The sequence below is a fragment of the Carcharhinus amblyrhynchos genome, chromosome 17 (genome assembly GCF_965287045.1).
Source record: "Carcharhinus amblyrhynchos chromosome 17, sCarAmb.v2.hapA, whole genome shotgun sequence".
Classification (NCBI taxonomy): Eukaryota; Metazoa; Chordata; class Chondrichthyes; order Carcharhiniformes; family Carcharhinidae; genus Carcharhinus; species Carcharhinus amblyrhynchos.
This window is the reverse complement of record NC_137340.1, coordinates 28,277,040-28,299,049: the sequence shown is the minus strand read 5'-3', so window position 1 is coordinate 28,299,049 and position 22,010 is coordinate 28,277,040.

Sequence of the window (22,010 nt, the reverse complement as noted above, 5' to 3'; positions counted from 1 at the left end):
CAGTGCTGCTACAGTCAACAGGACAGTACAGTATAGCAGAGTCTTTCCATGCCTGGAATGGGCCGTAGATCCAACATTTTTTCCAACAAATGGAAGTCAGAGGCAGAAAAATAAACTTTAATTGATCAGAAAAATCAGGCAGGTCACGTCACCAGCAGAAAATCCATCTTCATCTGATATTCTTCTGTACAATGTTTCAGGTATAATATCAGGAAAAAGTTCCCCTTAATTACAGAGAGGTGCAAGGATTACAGAGTACTTTAATTATCTGAATTTAGTCTTGAATAGTAGTGGTATAAAGGGAAAGAATTCTTAGACTGTATTCAGGAGAACGTTCTCCCAAGCGTTGCCATTCCAATGGGAAAGGAGGGCCTGCTGGACCTGGTACTTGGAAATGAGATGGATCAAGTGAATCAAATGGCAGGAAGGAAACATTTAGGGGACACTGAGCATTGTATTGAAAGGTTTAGGTTGACCGTGGAAAAGTACAAGAATCAATCCAGAGGAAGAATAATTAACTGAGGAAAAGACAACCCCAATGCGGTAAGAATGGACCTAACCAAAGTAAATTGGAATCGAGGGTTGCCAGGAAAATCTGTAACTAAACAATGGGCTGTCTTGATAATGACAAGGTTGAAATTAAGATAAAGAAGGAAAAGGGCGCTCATTACAAACATCCAGTGAGTAATACAACAGTGTTTTGGTCGTCCGTCCAAAAGACATTCTAGCTATCATTCAACTGAGCAAAGCCATATATGAATTTCATAAAATCACAGAATCCCTACAGTGCAGAAGGTGGCTATTCGGCCTATTGAACCTACACCAACAACAAACGCCCACCACCCCCGGGCTCTATTCCCATAACCCCATGTACTTACCCTGCTAATCCTCCTGACAATAAGGGGAAATGTACCATGGCCAATCAACCTAACCCGCACATCTTCGGAGTGTGGGAGAAAACTGGAGCACCCGGAGAAAACCCATGCAGACACGAGGAAAATGTGCAAGCTGCACAGAGACAGTCACCCGAGGCTGGAATTGAACTTGGGTCCCTGGCACTGTGAGGCAGTTGTATTAACCACTGTGGACTGTGCTGCTGCATTGTCAAGTTCATAGTCTGTACATCCCAATGACTAGTTGATTGAATCAAACAGCTTGTTCTCTGAGTTGTCCATAACAGGCAGAGTACAGAAACTCAACTTGGCAGCGCTTGCAAAACTGATGACAAAACACCTACTGTGAGATGGGATTCCATGATTGGGCAACACTTGCTGAACAATCCTGTGTGCGTTCATAACCACACTAAGAGCAAATTTAATATAATCAGTCAATTTACAGTTGCTAAGAGTGACAAATTCATACACAGGAGCTCATTCTCTACAAACCACAGCAATATATTTAATGCTTGTGCCTTTTTTGAATTACAGAAAAGCTTGGGAGCCTATGGGTTCCCCGCTGTTTACTTCACAATAATGTCTTGGTTGATCAGAGCCAACTTGCCAATCAGCACCCTTTTCCCTTGCATTATAATTCATTATGATTGTTTGAAATTTGGTATTCTTGTGTTTGTCCTGACCAAGTGTAAGACAAAAAGTTTCAGCGGCTTTTGAGCAATGCACCAGGAATTATATTGTTGTGACTTTAAAAACGGAAGAAATTTAGTGAAATTGTGTTGCTCGTGTAAGGAGATACTACTTGTACATATCAACAATTTTAACAATTAAATTTGTTGCGACAGAACAGAGCATCATTGCTCAGAAACCGGATTCTGAGCCTTTTTCAAAATGAACTGAATAAGAAGTTAAGATCAAACAGGTAGGTCATTGGGTAAGTTGCCAGCGGGTGAAATGCTGAAGGTGTGAACAAGAAGTGTGTGGACATCGGTCCTGGTAAGTCAATGGAGACTAGTCAGTGGTGACTGTTCATTTGGAACATTGAGCAGATATTCCAGTTCAGTCGCAGCAGGGAAAACAGTTTAGGAAAGAGCAAAAGAGGCAGAGATGAATTCTGCAACAGGCCCCCCAGGTGTAGAATTCACGGGGATTTAGGAGTCCTGTCTGTTCTTTATGAATAAACAGTCATTGGATTTTCTTTTCTAATCATGCAATCGAAATGCTATTTCAGTGCTAAAGCTGGATAAAACTGTACTCCATCTGTTTTTGGTTTCCGGTTATTTTCATAATGCTCACTGCAATCCTTTGAGAGCATTGATTTTTTTTTCGTTTCTTCATGTAGTCCCGCAATGCGTGGTGCATCAATTACACATTATGTCACAAAATAAATTGGTAACATTCATGTTCAGACTGACAAAACTATTAAAGATTGCTACAGGGATTCTACAACCTCAATGAACATCATTCAAAACCAATTCTGACATTGTGTAATGCTTTAGGAATGGGCAATTTCAACTCCCCTCCACCCATCCAGTGATTGGCGGTTGATTGTAGTATTTCGGTGGATTCAGGAAAAACATTCCTTTTCCTTCTGGCCCAACAGAAATTTTCCCTCCATAAAATCCCAGATCGTTTCAGGAGAATCTCCACTGTGACCAGGAAATTTGAACAAGCCCCTACCCATTTCAGGTGGTTGTGCTGTACACCCTTGCTATGAACCCACTTAAAGGTTTTCCTGAAGATTGTACCGGCTGAGTGCCGAGCAGACAAGAGTGGGCAAACAATCCACCCCCATTTTTCCTCAGCCTGCTGCTTATTTGCAGGCCACAAGTGGGAGGACAGCAACAAACAATTGTCCCAAAATTCTTGATTCTTTCCTGTTTTCAAGCTTGTTTGGCACTTAGAATCTTTCTGTAAGATCGCTCCAAGGTTTCTGGGTAGGATCTTCCTGTCCCATCTGCCATGAGAATTGGAGCAATCGGGACAGAACCATGCCAAGATCCGGTGACTTCAGGCGGAATTTTCCAGTCTTGGGGCTAGCATGGTCGGAGAATCCCGCCCACTGTCTCTAAGAACTTTTCCAATTGTTTAATCTACATACACTCAACACCAGTAGTGTCCTAATCCATTATAATCCAGCACCTTCTTGTTACCAGAACTTTAGATAAGACTTGTCATCATAAACTTTTGCTGTAAACCTAGTAAATCGTTCAATTAGATAGAATCGTAGAATCCCTACAGTGCGGAAAGAGGTCATTCAGCCCATCAAATCTGCACCAACCACAATCCCTCCCAGCCCCTATCCCCGTAATCCCACTTATTTACCCTGCTAGTCCCCCTGACACTAAATGGCAATTTAGCATGGCCAATGCATCTAGCCTGCTCATCTTTAACTCTGGGTCTGTACTTGTTGGAGTTTAGAAGGATGAGGGAGGAATCTTTATCCCCCTAAAGAGACAATCCTTTAAAACAGAGATGAGGAGGAATTTCTTCAGCCGGAGAGTGGTGAATCTGTGGAATTCATTGCTGCAGAAGGCTGTAGAAGCCAGGTAATTGAGTGCTTTTAAGACAAGAGATAGATAGATGATGAATGGGATGGATAGGATAGAGGTGGAGAGACTCTTCCCGCTCAAAAAAGACAGTAGGACTAGGGGGCACAGCCTCAAGATAAAAGGGGGGCGGTTTAGAACGGAGTTGAGGAGGAACTTCTTCACTCAAAGGGTGGTGAATCTCTGGAATTCTCTGCCCGTTGAAGTGGTGGAGGCTGCCTCGCTAAATATTTTTAAGAAGCGGGTTGATGGGTTCTTGATAAGAGAGGGGATTAAGGGTTATGGGGAGAGGGCAGGAAAGTGGAACTGAGCCACGACAGATCAGCCATGATCTTATTGAATGGCGGGGCAGGCTCGAAGGGCTAGATGGCCTACTCCTGCTCCTATTTCTTATGTTCTTATGTTCTTATGATTAATAAGGGGATCAGGTGTTATGGGGAAAAGGCAGGAGAACAGGGATGAGAAAAATATCAGCCACGATTGAATGGCGGAGAAGACTTGATGGGCCGAGTGGCTTCATTCTGCTCCTATGTATTATGGTCTTATCTTTGGGTTGTGGGAGGAAACCAGAGCACTCTGAGGAAACGCACACATATGCGAGGAGAATGCGCAAACTCCACACAGACAGTGACCCAAGCCAGGAATCGAACTCGGGTCCCTGATGCTGTGAGACAGTAGTGCTAACCACTGTGCCACCATGCTGCCCAAATAAATTCAACTAATGGTGAGAAAGAAGATAGGTGGAACTGATATCTAAATAAAAGTTAGAGACAGCGATCTTATCAACTCATCACACCAGTCGATCAGCAAGTCAACTGGTAAGATCGGGTGAGAGGTGAAAAAGCAGCTTTACGCCCAGTTCCTTGCCTCTCGTGATGTTACTGGCCACGCTGAACCGGCATAATCAGCCTCGTGCGCAGGAAGCAATAGTGCCCGTGCAGCTCAGCAGCCGGCTTCTCAGCACTAAATTGTTCCACCAACCTTCCTATCAGTCAGTATCACACTTTGTTTTTCTAAGTGCCACATGATTGCACCTGGAAGCTTGTCCAAAAAATGGGTATGATTCTTTCCTGTTTTCAAGCTCGTTTAGCATTTAGAATCTTTTTAGTAAGATTACCCCAGGGTTTCTGGGTGGAATCCTCCTGTCCCATGTGCCACGAGAATTGGAGCAGGCGGGACAGGACCGGGACAAGGTCTTGGGATTGGCGTGGCCGGAAAATCCCACCCACTGTCTCTAAGAACCTTTCCTATTGTTACTTCTACAGACACTCAATACCAAGAGTGTCCCAATCCATTATAATCCAGCACCTTCTTGTTACCAGAGCTTTAGATAAGGTTTGTCATCATAAACTTTTGCTGTAAACCTAGTAAATCATTCAATTAAAACAAAAAGGTAAAACCACTGGGGGGTTAATTTACTGCTACACTTATGCAGAGTGCCCAGACAAGTGTTTCTTGGCCCCGTTTTGTTTCTCAGAATTCTAAACTACATCCATATATGCATTCAAAGTAATAAAAAGCAGATTAATTAAGTTTCCCTGGCTCCTTTTCTGCTTATTCCACATTTTATTTCTTGTTTTAATTTAGTTTTGTTTCTTCGGTTTAAGTTAACAGAGGGAGGCAATGTTGTTCCTCACACTTGGCAAATAATATTCATGCCAAACAAATGCCAGGCAACGACCATCTCCGACAAAGAGTCTAACCATCTCCCCTTGATATTCAATGGCATTACCATCACTGAATACCCCACAAATCAATATCCTGGGGGTTATCAGTGACCAGAAACTGAACCTGACTAGCCACATAAATACTGTGGCCACAAGAGTGGGTCAGAGGCTGGGAATTCTGTGGAGAGTAACTCACCTCCTGACTCCCGAATGCCTGTCCACCATCTACAAGACACAATCAGGAGTGTAATGAAATATTCCTCACTTGTCTGGATGGGTGCAGCTCCAACAACCAAGAAGCTCAATACCATCCTAGGAAAAGCAACCTGCTTGATCAGCACTCCAACCACCTCCCTCACAATTCATTCCCTGCACTGTGTATACCATCTACAAGATGTATTGTAGCAACTCACCGATGCTCCTTTGACACAACCACCTGCAAATTCCTCTCACACATCATCATAATTAAGCTACCATTCCTTCACTGTTTCTGGTTGCAAATCCTGGAACTCCCTTCTTCACAACACAGTTGAAGCATTCAAGAAGGCAGCACATCACCACCTTCTCAAGAGTAATTAGGGATGAACAATATATGCTTGTCCAGCCAATGACAACCAGACCCCAGGAACAATTTTTTAAAAATTATATGGGGGTTCAGCTGTTTCAACAAGACTAATGGATTTCTGGACTCTCCTCTCCTTTGATAGCATCTTCCAAACATGCAAACTTTACCACCTAGAATGACAAGGGCAAAAGACACATGAAAATGCTATTACCTTCAATTTCCTTTCCAAGCAACTCACCATCCTGACTTGGAAATATGTCATTGTTCCCTCAGTTTTGCTGGGTCAAAATCATGGAACTCCCTTCCTAACGGTGTTGTTGTTATGCCTGCAACACATGGACTGCAATGGTTCAATAATGTGGCTCAAAATCACTTTTTCAAAAGCAATTAGTGATGGGAAATAAGTGCTGGCCTAGCCAGTGGCACCCACAATCCCATAAACAAACAAAATAAAATCATGGGTTGGGGTTCTTGTGCCACAATCATGATTGGGACAGAACTCAGATCCATAAGGTTACACCCTATTTATCTTAAGCTGGATGTTACAACTAGAGGAGGGGAGGATGAGTGCTGGCAGACCAATCTGCTATCAACTCCATCCCCATATCATGACAGCATTTGGGTATGTTCCCATGCAATCTGGGAATTCTGCCCAGTTCTGCGATCAATTACTACTTCATGACTTTCCTGCTACTCCCAACACAAAATCAAGTTCTTTAATCCGTTTAGGCACGAGCTTGATAAGATCCTCGGAGGTTCGCCGGAGCGTACTACTCTGATTTTCCTGCAGATAAGCAGGATGGGTCTTCCTGTGGCACCTCTATAGCTGCTGGAATCCAGCCCGAAGATGGAGCCGAAGCTAGAAGCAGATGCCCTATCTCACCATTACCCCACCCAATGGCTTGGATCTTCAGAAGTTTTAAATTCAATCTTCCTAAATGATTAGCTAATTCTGAAGAATAAACACTTGCCACTTACTCCTGGTGCCCAGCCTGGTTATTGACTGTGGTGTAGTTGTGGGGGAGGGGGGGGGGGGATATTTCCTTGATTGAAGTTTGGATGTAAAGATTGTTTCTCTGGGTTGATGAAAATCTAGACAGTGAGGTTTGCCCTGGCCTTGAGGGATATATGACCAAGCCCATCCCTTATTTACAAAACCACACAGTGTGAAAGCATTTGTTGCAAGTCCCAACATCAAACAGATAGACTCACACAATAACAGAGTTTTAAGCGTTCAGATATTCAGTTTCAACTTTATTTGCACTCATCTGTTTAGCGGTCTTGTTCCTAATCTTGCCCCTGAAAAGCTTCAGCTGCTATTTCTATTCATCAGATTGCTTGAGAAAGTATGCACTGTTCTTCCTTTCCGCTTTAAACATCTAATTATCCTGCTCATAATGATCTTGTTCTGAAACAAGGAATTCAGAAAGCTTGTCAAGATAATGCTACAAGGCCGTTTAGCACCAGTGCAGTTTGATGAACATACAGTAGTACCGAGTATTAACCAGAGGGCACAACCTCAGGCTAAAGGGATGATCCTTTAAAACAGAAATGAGGAGGAAGTTCTTCCACCAGAGAGTGGTGAATCTGTGGAACTCTTTGCCGCAGAAGGCTATGGAGGCCAGGTCATTGAGTGTCTTTAAAACAGAGGTAGATAAGTTCTTGATTAATAAGGGGATCAGGCAGAAGAACGTGGATGAGAACAAGATCAGCCATGATTGAATGGTGGAGCAAACTCGATGGGTCGAGTGGCCTAATTCTGCTCCTATATCTTATGGTCATTCCTCTTGTCCTTCTCCCGTAGCTTCTCAATATTTTCCTTCCTTTCTTTCCTTCCCCTTGCCACCCAAACTGGTGTCCATCCGCTAATGCCAATAGCAGTCACCCCTTGGTAATCATCTTCCTTGATCGGCTGTAACTGAAGCCAGCAATGTGTGAAAGGAAAAGGTCAGGAATATTCTGACATCCAGCTCCTGCCACTTTAGAAAAGGGTGCAGTCTGTCGCTATAGACGCTGGTGGGATTATTAGCTCCTTTCCACAAGGAGCTCGGATATACAGTCCATTGTGGAGAAAGGGAGATCTGCCTGCCTCGCTGGAGGCTCCCTGAATCAGTAAGATGTCATTGTTTATTGATGATTTCTGATTTAGCCTTTCCAAGCAGATTTTATAAGCCACCGTCCATTTCCCACGTGCTTTGCAGGCAGGCTTTCAGGAAGTGTAATGGATTGTTTCCTCATGCTATTCCTTCCATTGTTCCTGTGAGAACTTCTGGCTAACTCCTCAGTGCTGAGAGAAAACATAAGCACTTTGCAGTAAGAAAGAGAGTGTTGGAAAGTGATTAGGCAAGTTAAGCCCACAGTATTTTCATCCAAAAATATAAAAACTCATTTCATCAATCCCAGAGAGACTCTCGATTATTTGGAGAACACTCGAGATATAATCTAGAAGCTTCTGTCAGCAGTAGAGATTTCTGTTGGTGTTAAAGCAGTAACATCAGGAGGGCAGCACAAGTTTCCTGATCAATTGTTAAAGTCTTCCGTTTTGTTAGTTAGAATTGGGAGGGTGCTTTCTGCTTCAATGCACAGTATAAACTATCTTTTAACATCAGTCAAACACCAGACATTTGTATTAAAAAAAAACCAAGAAAGACCCAGCAGATCAGGCAGCATCTCTGCATTCAGAACCATCATCACTTTTGCCACTTAATTGCTCCAACTATCCCCACTTCTCTGTCTGCTGATCTTCCAGGTCTGATGGTAGGTCGGTGACCTGAAACATGATCCTTGTTTTTTTAACACATGCTGCCTGACCTGCTGATGTTTTATCAGCACTTTCAATATTTTAATTCAGGTTTCCAGCATCTGCTTCTGAACTATACCTTTACACTTACATTCATCAGATTAGCGCACTAATAAATGCCAGCCAATATTACTCAGTCGATTTACATCATTCAGAAGGATACAATTGCATCAACTAAATCTATATTCATATATTTATATAGATATTACACATGCCCTCATCACCATTGTAATAACTCCTGTTCACCAGTTAAGGGGAAAACAACACGTTTATTTAGGGGTAAAGACTATACAAAGGCTTGCAGCCTCCTGGCTGCAGTCAGCTCCTGAGTAGATTCTGAAACAGCAAACCTGCTTCTCAGAGTAATCCACCACCCTGCACCCCAACTGGTTCCCTAGATCATTGGTCCTTCCTCTACAGATTGATCCTTAAAAGGGACAATCACCACAGATTGTGAGAAGCTGAGCTGACTGGTAGTTCTGAGCTGCACCCCACATTGTACAGTGGGGGCTGGTGATAGTTGCAGTTACTTCCAGCAATGACGATAGCCATAGCCAGCCTAAAGGTCAATGGCAGCGGGAATGCAGGGAGCAGATTCCAGAATTGCTCAATCCTTAGGGATGGGATTATGTGGTGTGCTTCCTGCAGGAGACCCATTCCTGGGACGGCGGGACTGACATGGGAGGAGAAATTGAGTCGGTTAGGATCATATTCACTGATATTCTGAAGAATGAGGAAGGATCTCATAGAAACCTATAAAATTTTAACGGGATGAGACAGGGTAGATGCAAGAAGGATGTTTCCAATGATGGGAGTGTAAAAACCAGCAGTCACAATCTGACGATACAGTGTAGGCTTTTTAGGACAGAGAGCTGAAGAGAAAGATCTTCACCCAGACAGTGGCCAGCCTGTGAAATTCACTACGACAGGAAGTAGTTGAGGCCAAAACATTGTATGTTCTCAAGAAGCAGTTAGATATAGCGCTTGAGAGAAAGCGATCAAAGGACCTGGGGGAAGGCAGGATCAGGCTATTGAGTTGGATGATCAGCTATGATCATAATGAATGGCGTAGCAGGCTCAAAGGGCTGAATGGCCCTACACATGCTCTTATTGTCTACGTTTCTATTCTAGGAGACAAAAAGCTACGTGGCTCCTGGAATGGCAAGGCAGGGTCGTCATGAGACATCTGACACCCAGTTTTGGCAGCATGGCTATCTTGTTGGTCCCACAGTTTCAGCCAGAGATCCTGAGGGTCAAGGAGTCTGTGCCTGGCCAACTGCTGCACCTCACTGTTTGCCTGGAGAGCAGGATATTTCACTTTGTGAATCTGTACGCCCCCCAGGTCAGGCCACAGCAAAACAGCTGCTTTAAAGAAATGTCCACTTATCTCAGCTCCATCGATGTGAGCAAATGGCTTATCTTCGGTGGGGGGGGGGGTGGTGTGGATGGATCTTATACCCTGGGGGCCTGGGACTATGGCAGTACCTCCCCACTGCTCAGCATCAACAGAGAAGTTTAGCGACCAGGTTGGGTCCTTCGACATGGCAGACATCTGGCGACATCTCCATCCTGACTCCAAAATTTTCACTTTGTGTTGCCTGGAGTCGGCACATCCAGATTGGATCATCTTTACATTTCGACAGTGTGCATGTCCTGCCTTCTGGTGGCTTCTGTGCAGCAGGTGCCGTGCTCGGACCGCCACCTGATTTAGTTGTTAAAAATAGCCTGTGATAATTACATTCCTCTGGGAATTAATCTGTTATATTACAATAGCAAACTTGGAACGTAAGCTGCAGTGCAAAGTAACAAGACCAGTAAGAAGGATTCAAAATACAAAAGCTGGCAATCTGAAAGAAAAATGTGTTGGAAAGCATGGGCAGGTCAGAAAGGAGCTAAAAAGAAAAAAAAAACAGGCTAACGTTTTGGGTGGGACCCTTCCTTGGGAGTGACCAGTTTCTTTTTCAGAAACATGAAACTTTCAGTTGTTGCCTCGCCTGACATGCAGTTCCCCATGGTTACATCTCTGCTTTGCGGAATAATATTATTGTGTTCAGTGTGGAACTATCAGAAAGTGTCTTGAGAATATATGCTGATTTACAAGCTTGTTAGTAACACACACACACACTACATAGCGATACACCTTCACAGTACAAAAGGCAGTGATGCAAATTGTGCAGCTTTGCTGCCTCGTCTTAAAAAAAAATCTTAGAATCCCAACAGTGCAGAAGGAGGCCATTTGGCCCATCGAGACTGCATCGACAACATTCCCACCCAGAACATATCCCCGCAACCACACATATTTACTCTGCTAGTCCCCCTGACACGAAGGGACAATTTACCATGGCCAATCAACGTAATCCATGCATTGGCCATGCTAAATTGTCCCCCAGTGCCCCCAAACAGGTGCCAGAATGTGTCAACTAGGAGATTTTCACAGTAACTTCATTGCAGTGTTAATGTAAGCCTACGTGCGACGAATAAATAAATAAACTTAATCTTTGGAGTCTGGGAGGAAACAGGAGCACCCAGAAGAAACCCCACACAGAGGAGAATGTGCAGACTCCGCACAGTGATCCAAGGCTGGAATTGAACATAAGTCCCTGGCCCTGTGAGGCATCAATGGTAGCCATGATGTGAAGATGTCAGCGTTGGATTGGGGTAAACAGTAAGAAGTTTCACAACACCAGGACCAACAGGTTTATTTGGTAGCACAAGCCACAAGCTTTCGAAGCACTGCCCCTTCATTAGGTGAGTGGGAGTTCTGTTCACAAACAGGGCACATAAAGACACAAACTCAATTTACAAAATAATAGTTGGAATGCGAGTCTTTACAGGTAATCAAGTCTTAAAAGTACAGACAATGTGAGTGGAGAGGGTTAAGCACAGGTTAAAGAGATGTGTATTGTCTCCAGACAGGACAGTTAGTGAGATTTTGCAAGCCCAGGCAAGTCATGGGAGTTACAGATAGTGTGACATGAACCCGAGATCCCGGTTGAGGCCATCCTCAGGTGCACAGAACTTGGCTATCAGTGTCTGCTCAGCGACCCTGTGCTGTTGTGAAGTCCGCCTTGAAGAACGTTTATCGAAGATCAGAGGCTGAATGTCCGTGACCGCTGGAGTGTTCGCCAACAGGAAGAGAACATGCTTGCCTGGTGATTGTTGAATGGTGTTCATTCATCCATTGTCATAGTGTCTGCATGGTCTCCCCAATGTACCATGCCTCGGGACATCCTTTCCTGCAGCGTAGACAATGTTGGCCGAGTTGCAAGTGTATGTATCATATACCTGGTGGATGGTGTTCTCACGTGACATGATGGCATCCATATCGATGATCCAGCATGTCATGCAGAGCTTGCTGTGGTGGGGTTGTGTGGTGTCATGGTCACTGCTCTCCTGAAGGCTGGGTAGTTTGCTACGGACCATGGTCTGTTTGAGCTTGTGCGGTTGTTTGAAGGCAAGAAGTGGGGGTGTGGGGATGGCCTTGATGAGAGGTTCGTCTCCATCAATGACATGCTGAAGGCTCCAGAGAAGACGTTGTAGCTTCTCCGCTCCGGGGAAGTGCTGGACGATGAAGGGTATTCTGTTTGCCATGTCCCATATTTGTCTTCTGAGGAGATCAGTGCGGTTTTTTGCTGTGGCGTGTTGGAACTGTAAATCGATGAGTCGAGCGCCATATCCTGTTCTTACGAGGGCATCTTTTAGCATCTGGGAGGTATCTGTTGCAATCGCCCTCATCTAAGCAGATCCTGTGTATATGGAGGGCTTGTCCGTGGGGGATGGCTTCTTTAACGTGTTTAGGGTGGAAACTGGAGAAGTGGAGTATTGTGAAGTTATCCATGAGCTTGCAGTACATTGAGGCGCTGAGGTGACCGTCCTTAATGGAGATGCGTGTGTCCAAGAATGCAACCAATTCCAGAGATAGTCCATGGCGAGTCTGATGGTGAGATGGAACTTGTTGATGTCATCATATAGTTGTTTCAGTGATTGTTCACCATGAGTCCAAAGGAAGAAAATATCATTGGTGTATCTAGTACATAGCATCGGTTGAAGATCTTGTTCGAACCTACGCATGAAGATGTTGGCATATTGAGGTGCAAGCTTGATCCCCATGGCTGTTCCATGTGTCTGGATGAAGAACTGGTTGTTGAAGGTGAAGACATTGTGGTCCAAGATGAAGCGGATGAGTTGTAAAATTGCATCTGGAGATAGGCAGTCGTCAGCGTTGAGTACTGAGGCAGTTGCACAATGCCATCATCGTGGGGGCTGCTAGTGTACAGTGCTGAGACATCCATTGTGATGAGGAGTGCTCCTGGTTCAACTTTTCCATGTGTGCTGAGTTTCTGTAGGAAGTCAGCAACAAAAGCTGGGGGTTCTTTGTACAATGGGTTTCAGGACGCCCTCGACGTAGCCGGATAGGTTCTCGCACAGGGTCCCATTGCCCGATATGATAGGACAGTCAGGTGTGTTTGCTTAGTGTATCTTTGAAGGCAGTAGAGATCTCCTACAGGGGGAGAACGTGGGATGAGAGCACGGAGGGTGTTCTGAAGGTCTGAGTCAAAGGTCTTAATCAGTCTGTTGAGTTGATGGGTGTGTTCTTTGGTCGGATCTGCGGGTAACTGTCTGTAGTTTTCCTCATTGTTCAATTGTCAGTACACTTCCTTGCAGTAATCCAGTCTGTGCAGTAAGATGATGGCCCCTCCTTTGTCTCCCAGTTTGATGACATGTTGTGGTTGCCTGGGCTCGCAAAATCTCACTAACTGCCCTGGCTGGAGACAATACACATCACTTTAACCTGTGCTTAACCCTCTCTCCACTCATGTTGTCTGTACTTTTAAGATTCGATTATCTGTAAAAACTCAAATTCCAATCATTATTTTGTAAATTGAGTTTGTGTCTTTATATGCCCTGTTTGTGAACAGAACTCCCATTTACCTGATGAAGGGGCAGTGCTCTGAAAGCTTGTGGCTTGTGCTACCAAATAAATCTGTTGGATTTTAACCTGGTGTTGTGAGACTTCTTACTGTGAGATAACAGTGCTAACCACTGTGCCATCTGGTTGTCCTGTGAAGACTGTGTGTTTTTAAGCATAACTGAGAAAAAAAATTGGCTTTCTGCATTTATAATTTAAGGGCCATTAAATAAAGCTGGAATTAATTACTTATACTCTGCATTCAACTAATTAATTATGATATGTTGCTGAATTCTCAGGACTGTTTAAATCATCCATCAGCAATGAAATTAGAGTTAGACCAAGCCAGAAGATTCTAGAGTCTATGTATTACTATCATCCACAGGATATAGTGGAAACATTGAAGTCAGAGATGGCCTGGGATGAACTTAAGGTTGTCAGCTCTGATTGGACACATTCATGGAGGTGAACCTCCACATCCAAGCACCCAATCCTGCCATCGGCCACCCAGCAGGTCCATTTTTACAACCCACGGTCTTGCCATGCTAAGTGTAAGCATTCTTAATCCCCTGATTGGATGCTGCCTGACTTTCTGGCAAACCAGGTCACTAATTTTTTTTTATAACTGAAAGAAAAAGATACATTTTTGTTTGAAAATACCCTTGGGCTGCTTGCAGCGGTGGCCTGGCGATTAAATTCAGGACACTTGGATAACCTTGGGAGATCAGTCGCAGTAAGATAACAGAAAATGAATGAAGGAAAATGATAAGAAAGTGGATGGTGGATTTTAAGCAGAGTTCAGCAGATCACTAGCCCCAGGATTCCAGGTGCACCATGGTTCTGGTTAAAACAAAATATGCATTGACTTTTTTGTGCTCAGATATTTTAATCGTCAGCTGTATATTAGTAGAGTCATTGATACCAGCAGCGGTACAGATAAGCAGACTGAGAGTGTAAAAGACTACGTTTAATAATTCTGTATCATTCAATAAGGTAAAGTCATGGAAAAATGGTAAAGAGTTCAAATTAAAGGCATTTAATCAGCATGCACAAAGCATTCTAAACAGATCAAATGGAGATAAATGGGTTTGACCTAATAGTTTTTGCAGAGACACGGCTGCATGGTAACTAATGTTGGCAACCAAATAATCCTCGGTACTTGACATTTTGAAAAGATAAAGGAGGAGAGAGAAACATAAAAAAGGATGACATTAGAACAGTAGTGAGGAAGCACCTTGGCCTGGAACAGCCGGACTTATGCCAGAATTCTACGGCCTTGCTCGCCACAGAATTGGAGCAGGCGAGGGGCAGACAAAGGAAATGTCCATTGACCTGAGGCAGGAATTTCTGGTCTCACTCGAGCGAGGCCATAAAATCCCGCCCTTAGAATCAGCATGAGCAGAGATAGAACAAACAAGAGTCAGAATACACTGCTGGAAGTAGTTTATTTGTCACCAAGCTGTCCTATTCATAGAATATTAGTCAAAAGTAAGAGGAGCTTGCAACAGAGGCAATGGAGAACCAAGCGTCTAAAGAGAATGAGAAACTGCAAGTAATTAATATTAACAAAGTCAAAACATTGGTTAATTAATGGGAGCAAAGGTCAACAAATCTGCTGACCCTGATGATCTGCAACCAGTGGGTCTAAACAATGACAAATGCAGAGAGATTTTTCATAGATTCTGGGATAATCCCAGCAGAATGACAAATGTAAGACTGCTACCCAAGAAAGGGGGGAGAGAAAAAAAACAACAAACTACAGGCTAATTAGCCTGACATTAGAATCCATTAAGGAAGTGACAATGGCCCACTAAGAAAAACATGAAATGATTAGGCAGAATCAACATGGTTTAATGAAAGGGAAATCATCTTCAACAAATCCTATAGAGATTTTTGAGGATGTAACCAGCTGGTTTTGAAAGGGAAACCAATGATTTTACTACCTTTTGGCCTATCATTCCTGTGCCAGTTCTTAGAAAGAGCACTGCTTTGCCAAATCTACTCCGCACCCTCTCCAAGGCATTGACAACCTTCCCAACGTACCCAAAATTAGGTGCACTACTCCAGTTGAGGCTGCACCAGTGTTCTGTATACAGTTTAGTATTTCTTGAGAGAGTGAAGGTTGCCACACTACCAGAAAGATGTGGAGGCTTTGGAGAAAGTACAAAAAAGGTTTACCAGGATGTTCCCTGGTTTGGAGGTAGCCTGGTTTAGCTATGAGAAGAGATTGGACAAACTTGTTTTGTTTTCACTTGAACATCAGAGGCTGAGGGGCGACCCAATTACAAAATTATAAGAGGCGTGGACAGAATGGGTAGTCGGAGTCTTTTTCCCAGAGTAGAAACGTCAATTACAAGGGGATGTAATTTTAAGGTAAAAGAGGGAAAGTTTAAAGGAGATGTGAGAGGGTGTTATGTGCCTGGAATGAATTGCCAGAGGAGATGGTAGAAGCAGGCACAATAGCAACTGTTAAGAGGCATCTTAACATATACATGAATAGACAGGGAATAGAGGGATACGGACCATGTAGAGGCAAAAGATCATTAGTTTAGAAAGGTACCAGGTCGAAGGGCCTGTTCCCATGCTATTCTTTACACCTTTAACCCATTGCAATCCACAGCAGAATTAAAAAGCAACCATGTTGCACTATAGTGTTTCATTATACATCTCAGATCGCAATTCCCCTTTTGTCTTTAAATGTTTTAGTAGATGAAAGTAACGCGGGAATATACACTTTAACCTGCTTACTGCCCAACCCCAGCAGGGAGGAAGGGAGGGGCAGAATCTTGCTGGGCTACAAGTCCCACTAATACTTGACCCAGCCAACTACCCAGCCCCCGAGTGGTGGTCCTCAATTTGGCTGTGGGGGCATCATGGTGGCATAATATGTCATCTGTAACCAGGGTCTAGGGAGTGACACAGAAATACTTTATAACACTGACACAGGAGAGCAGCAGGGAGAGGGATAGGGTGAGGAAGGGAGAGCATCATACAGCAAGATTGCTGTAAACGTAGTACATTAGGATTTCATAAAGGCATTGGATAAGCTGCCATTAAAAAGTTGTTGCACAAGATGCATTTGCAATTGGGATAATATATGAGCATCAATAGATGATTGATTAAAGGACAGAAAATGGACAGTAGAAATAGACAGACCATTTTCAGATTGGCAGGCTGTTAGTGGAGTAATACTGGGATCAGTGCTGGGGTCTGAGCTACTTAGCATTTATCTTAGGGAATGCGTAGATCTCATCAGGATCAAAAAGGTGGGTTCACAATGAAACTGACAGACTGGGAAGCCTTTAAACAGTGAAACTGAAGAGCTGCAGCCCTGCCCAGCTGAGAGGCTGCTGCACACAGCACTTCCTCTCAGAGTATGCTGACGCTGCAAGACAGGTGATTTTCAACTGCCTGTTAATCAGTTTCCCTTCCACTCACCTTGATCTGCACTTCCCAGCCGTCAGCCTTCACTGAAACCTGGGAACAGCTTCTGCAGTTCCACCTTGGGCCTTTGGTGAGGAGCACAAGGTGCAGTATCAACCACTTGCTGTTCCGTAGGAGAGAGCAGATGGAAAGAGAGATCCAGCTTAAAGGAAGCAAGACCGCCTGATACGGTGTTAATGGACAGATCAGTGTTTTCAACATTAGTCAGCACCAGTCCCCCAGTGCAGGCTGTTACTGACATCTGCAGTCTCCTACAACAAAACCCCCCCTTCCCAATGAACCAGGTGGGCACACATTGCCAGTGACTGCCAAGGTGACTATCACCAGAGGGTACCGCAAACCACCTCTGTCCCCACCCAGTTCTTTGCCTGTCCTTGGAGCTCTGCATTATTTTCTCCTGCAAGGAGAGAAAACAAGGAGCTGTTTGTGTGAGAAATGGATTGTGTGGAGAGAAGGGATGGACAGTACAGGGTGGGTGGCCTTAAGGCATGGGTGTGAGATGGAGCAATGACCATGGTGTGCGTCAGTGTTGGCTGTGCCAATGGGGATGTGAGGTGGCTGAGGAATGAGTGGAGCTGTGATGTTTGTTTGTATGAGGCATCCTGTGCAGGAGAATGCTTGGAAAGTCAAATATGTGTCTGAGCACCTAAAAGTGTTCTGCCACTCACCTTTCTCAGGTCGTTTAAGCTCTTGGTGAACTACCTCCAGGATTGAGGACTTTCTGTGGACTTCCTCACCTGCTTCAATCCAAACCCATTTGTTTAGGGCTGTTTTATTCCCATCCTTGGCAAATACCATTTTAGTCTTCCATATAGAGACATAGAAGATAGGAGTAGGAGGAGGCCATTTGGCCCTTCGAGCCTGCTCCACCATTCATTACGATCATGGGTGATTGTTCAACTCAATAGCTTAATCCTGCTTTCTCCCCTGGCCTTTGATTCTACTCATGTCAAGTGCTATATCTAGCCACCTCTTGAATACATTAAATGTTTTGGCATCAAGAATTTCCTGTGGTAATGAATTCCACCCATTCTTTGGGTGAAGAAATGTCTCCTCACCTCCACCCCAAATGGTCTACCCAAACCTCAGACTGTGACTATCCCTCCAGAGACTCCCAGAAGAGGAGGGAGTAGAAGGCCATCCCAAATCTCCTCTCCTTTCTTGTGCTTGCTGAAACCACAGGAGTCAGTACAGAGTTTAACCATTCTGGATGATGGCACGGTCATTTCAACTAGAAATCCTTTGGTTTTATCGGTGCGTCATCTTGCCTGCTCATGCTCAATGATTGGTCCAGAACGCTGGAAGCGTGATGCTAATGTCATGTTTGAGTTAAAGAGCCCCAGCAAAATCCACTTCACTTACAAATGTAAACATTACTGAAGCATTATCAGCCTCCCTACTGCATGAGGGTCCTTTAAAATTTCCCCACAGCATCTGCAAAGAAATACAGATAAGTCCAGTGATTGGACAAGAAGGTGGCTGATGGAGTATGAGGTGGGCGGATATAAATTTATTCACCTTGATCGAAAAAATAGAAAAATTGGATATTTTTAAATTGTGAGAAAGTATTAAATGTTGTTCAGGAGATTTGGCTGCCCTTGTACAAGAAACACAGTAGGATAACATGCAAATATATACATATATGAATTAGGGTGACAAATGATATCATCCATCTAGGTTGATTGGCCATGATAAATCGCCCCTTAATGTCAGGGAGACTAGGAGGGTAAATATATGGGGTTAGAACTTGGATAGGATTGTTGTTAGTGCAGGTTTGATGGGCCAAATGGCCTCTTTCTGCATTGCAGATTCTACAATCTTTTCATTAGGCATTTCACAGCCTTTTGGACTCAACATTGAGTTCAACAGCTTCAGACGAAATCTCTGTCCACGTTGTGCCTCCTTTATCTTTGCTGCTTTAAGTTTTATTCTCATTTTTCTCTTTTTTTCATTCTTACAGGAGACAGCTGTTTACCATTCAATCATACACATCTCCTCCCAACAAATCTATTATTTCTGTACTCATCCCATCACCCCACTCCCTTTAGCTTTGCCCCATCCATCTGTTTGTCATTTAACCTTGCCTGTCTGCCAACCTATCGCACTTTCACTTTTTTCAACATCTGCAGTTTTAAAGGGCTTCAGTGAAATTGCACTTGGAATTCTTTGTCCAGTTTTCATCTCTGTTCCTTTGGAAGGATATGTTGCCTTGGAAGGGATGCAACAAAATTTCACTAAATTGTTTCTTGGAACAAGAAGTTGTTCTTCAAGGAGAGCTTGAGTAGAATGGCCCTAAATTATCTTGTGTTTAGGAGATTGAGTGGCAATCTCATTGAAACATATAAAACTTTGAAAGTGTTTAATTGGCATCGTTAAAGCTGAGCGGCTGCTTCCCCAAGCTGGAGAGTTCAGAACTCAGGGCCATCGTCTCAGGGGGAGGGGAGACTATTTGGATTGAAATTAGGAGAAATTCCTTCATTCAAAGCAACCCAGAGAGTTGTGGTTGCTTAGTTGTTGAAAATAGTCAATAAGAAGTCCAACACCGGCAGCTCCACATTGAAAATATTCAACACAGGAATCAATATGTGCTTTAGCTCTCAGGGAATTAAGGAATATGGGGATTTGATGAGAAAAGAGAATTGAGATCAAAGATTAGCCCTGATCCGAAAGGTGGAGAATGCTCAAGGGGCCATCTGCTCTACTCATGTTATTATATTCTTATCCAATCAGAAGTTTTATTTTGTTAATTGAAACCACATTCACTGACCAACAAATAAATGAAAATATGAAGCAGCCACATTTTAAAATCTCAATTTAACCTAAATTAGCAATGATTTCCATTTGAGGAAATGCTGTCCAGTACTACAGAGCTAAATCTAAGTCTGAATCCTTGGAGAATGTTATTGCCCTTGTTCTAATTTCCTGTTTCATTTAAGACAGATGTCTACAGGAAGCAAACGTAGGCACAGACAATCACAAATCCACACCAGAAATACAAACTTTTTTTATGCAGAGAAATTGACTGAAGTCAACTATGTTCATCAAATGTGAAGTTAATTGTGGTTTAAGAACATCAACAGATGCAAAATGAGAAAAGGTGCTGGATTTTTGTATCTCAAGTTGAAAAATTTGAGTTTACAGAGCTCTGTTGGACTCAATATTCTTTTTGATAAGGCAAGAATGGAAGAGTCTAGACAACTATCCCAGACGCAGATCTGAGCTGGCCAGGGGGTGGGTGTATATTGAGCTGGGCTGTTAGGATGCCTGCCTCAGTTCTCTGGGACTTCAAACTAGTTGGTTTAGAAGTTGTTAAGCTTTGATCCCACACACTTCTTTACCATCCCTCCCACTATCCACCCCAAATGGTCCTTCATTCCTCCATGCCAACTCATTCACCTATTCTCATACCCCCTCATGCATCCATGCTTCCTTTAATGCCACTCACTCAGCTTCCACCATGAGAAGACTTCAAAAGCCACGGGGAGCTGAAAAAATTCAAACGCTCTATTACAGCTCTCACTTCTGAACTTTTCAGAGTGAAAAAGCTCCCATTCAAGAAATTTTGGCCAATCGTGCCAAAAGCCAGTGAACCTTTGGCTGAGTCACTGAATCTCCCACGGCAGGTCTGATCACCATGGAGCTGAAAAATCCTGGCCAATGTTTTAAACTTTCCTCAAGCAGTTAATCTCTTACAGAAAACAAACAAATTTCAATTCAAAGCTTACATCTATTGGATTATAATGGTATTGTCACTGGACTAGTAATCCCAAAAACCATGATATTGCTCTAGAGACTTGGGTTCAAATCCCACCACAAAATCAATGAACAAATCTGGAATTAAAAGTCTAATGATGACCATGAAAACATTGGCAATTGTCATAACAACCCATCTGGTTCACCACTACATGGCGGCAGAGAGGTTGGCACTGCTGTCTCACAGCACCAGGGATCTGGGTTCAATTCCCACTTCGAGTCAATGTCCATGTGGAGTTTGCACATTCTCCGTGTCTGCATGGGTTTCCTCCCACAGTCCAAAGATGTACAGGTTGAAGGTTAAGTTGATTGGCCATGCTAAATTCCTCTTGAATGTCAGGAGGATTAATAGGTTAAATATCATGGGGTTAAGAGGTTAGGGCCTAGTGGGATTGTCATTGGTGCAGGCTGAAGGGGCCAACTGGAAGTCTACCAATGTACTTTAGGGAAGGAAATCTGCTACCTTTACCCGATCTGGCCTACATGCGACTCCAGATCCACAGCAATGTGGTGACTCTTAAGTGCCCCCTGAAATGGTCAAGCAAGCCATTCAGTTCAAGGGGCAATTAGGGTTGGGAAATAAATGCTGGTCTACCCAATGATGCCCACCTGCCATGAATGAATATAGAAATACAGCTAATCCTTTAATAACCTCTTTAAACTTGCAATTAAACTGTGAGCTCAGAACCCCAGCTGCAATAATTTAAGCTGCTATTCAATCAACCATTCACAATGCCATAAAAATAGCCTATGGGGAAGTGTCAATGAGGAGCTCTATTGAAACTGCACAGTGAGATGGTAACTGTTTTTGAACCTATATCTGATGGCTTGTCAATAAAGCAGTCCAGCAGAGGATCTTTTTTTATATCTCACAAATAGATTCAGGATGTACTCTCATGTTTAAAGAGTGGAGGATATAAAATACTTCAGCTCATGAGGCACAAACAGATCTTATCTACTCTTCAGGACCATTTCAATTTAATATCTAATCCATCAACTCATTACGCCCATACTGCAGGTTAAGGCCCCCAGCAACAGTCAAAATAGGGTCTGTTAAACTCAGCATTAAGCTGAAATGACCCTGCTCATGTCAGGCTTCACTACTGTGTGATTCACAACCCGCCCCCTTCCCTCTGCTGGCAACATTTATATCTGTAAGAAATGGAGGCAGGAATTTCTGCACCCAGGTCCTGTGCACCATTTTCCTGTCAACTCCATGAAAACCCGGCCCAAAGAGTCTTTCCCAAAGTTTTCACTTACTCCCTCCCAAAACATTTCTGAATTTCGGCTTTAAATGTTGGAAATGCTTAACAATTCCAGGAAGAAAATAGTTAGATTTGTGTATGAATTGTGGTCGAACCCAGATTTCTGAGGGATACGGATTAAATAAATTTAAACCACAAATTAAATGTAAACACTGTGGGATGATC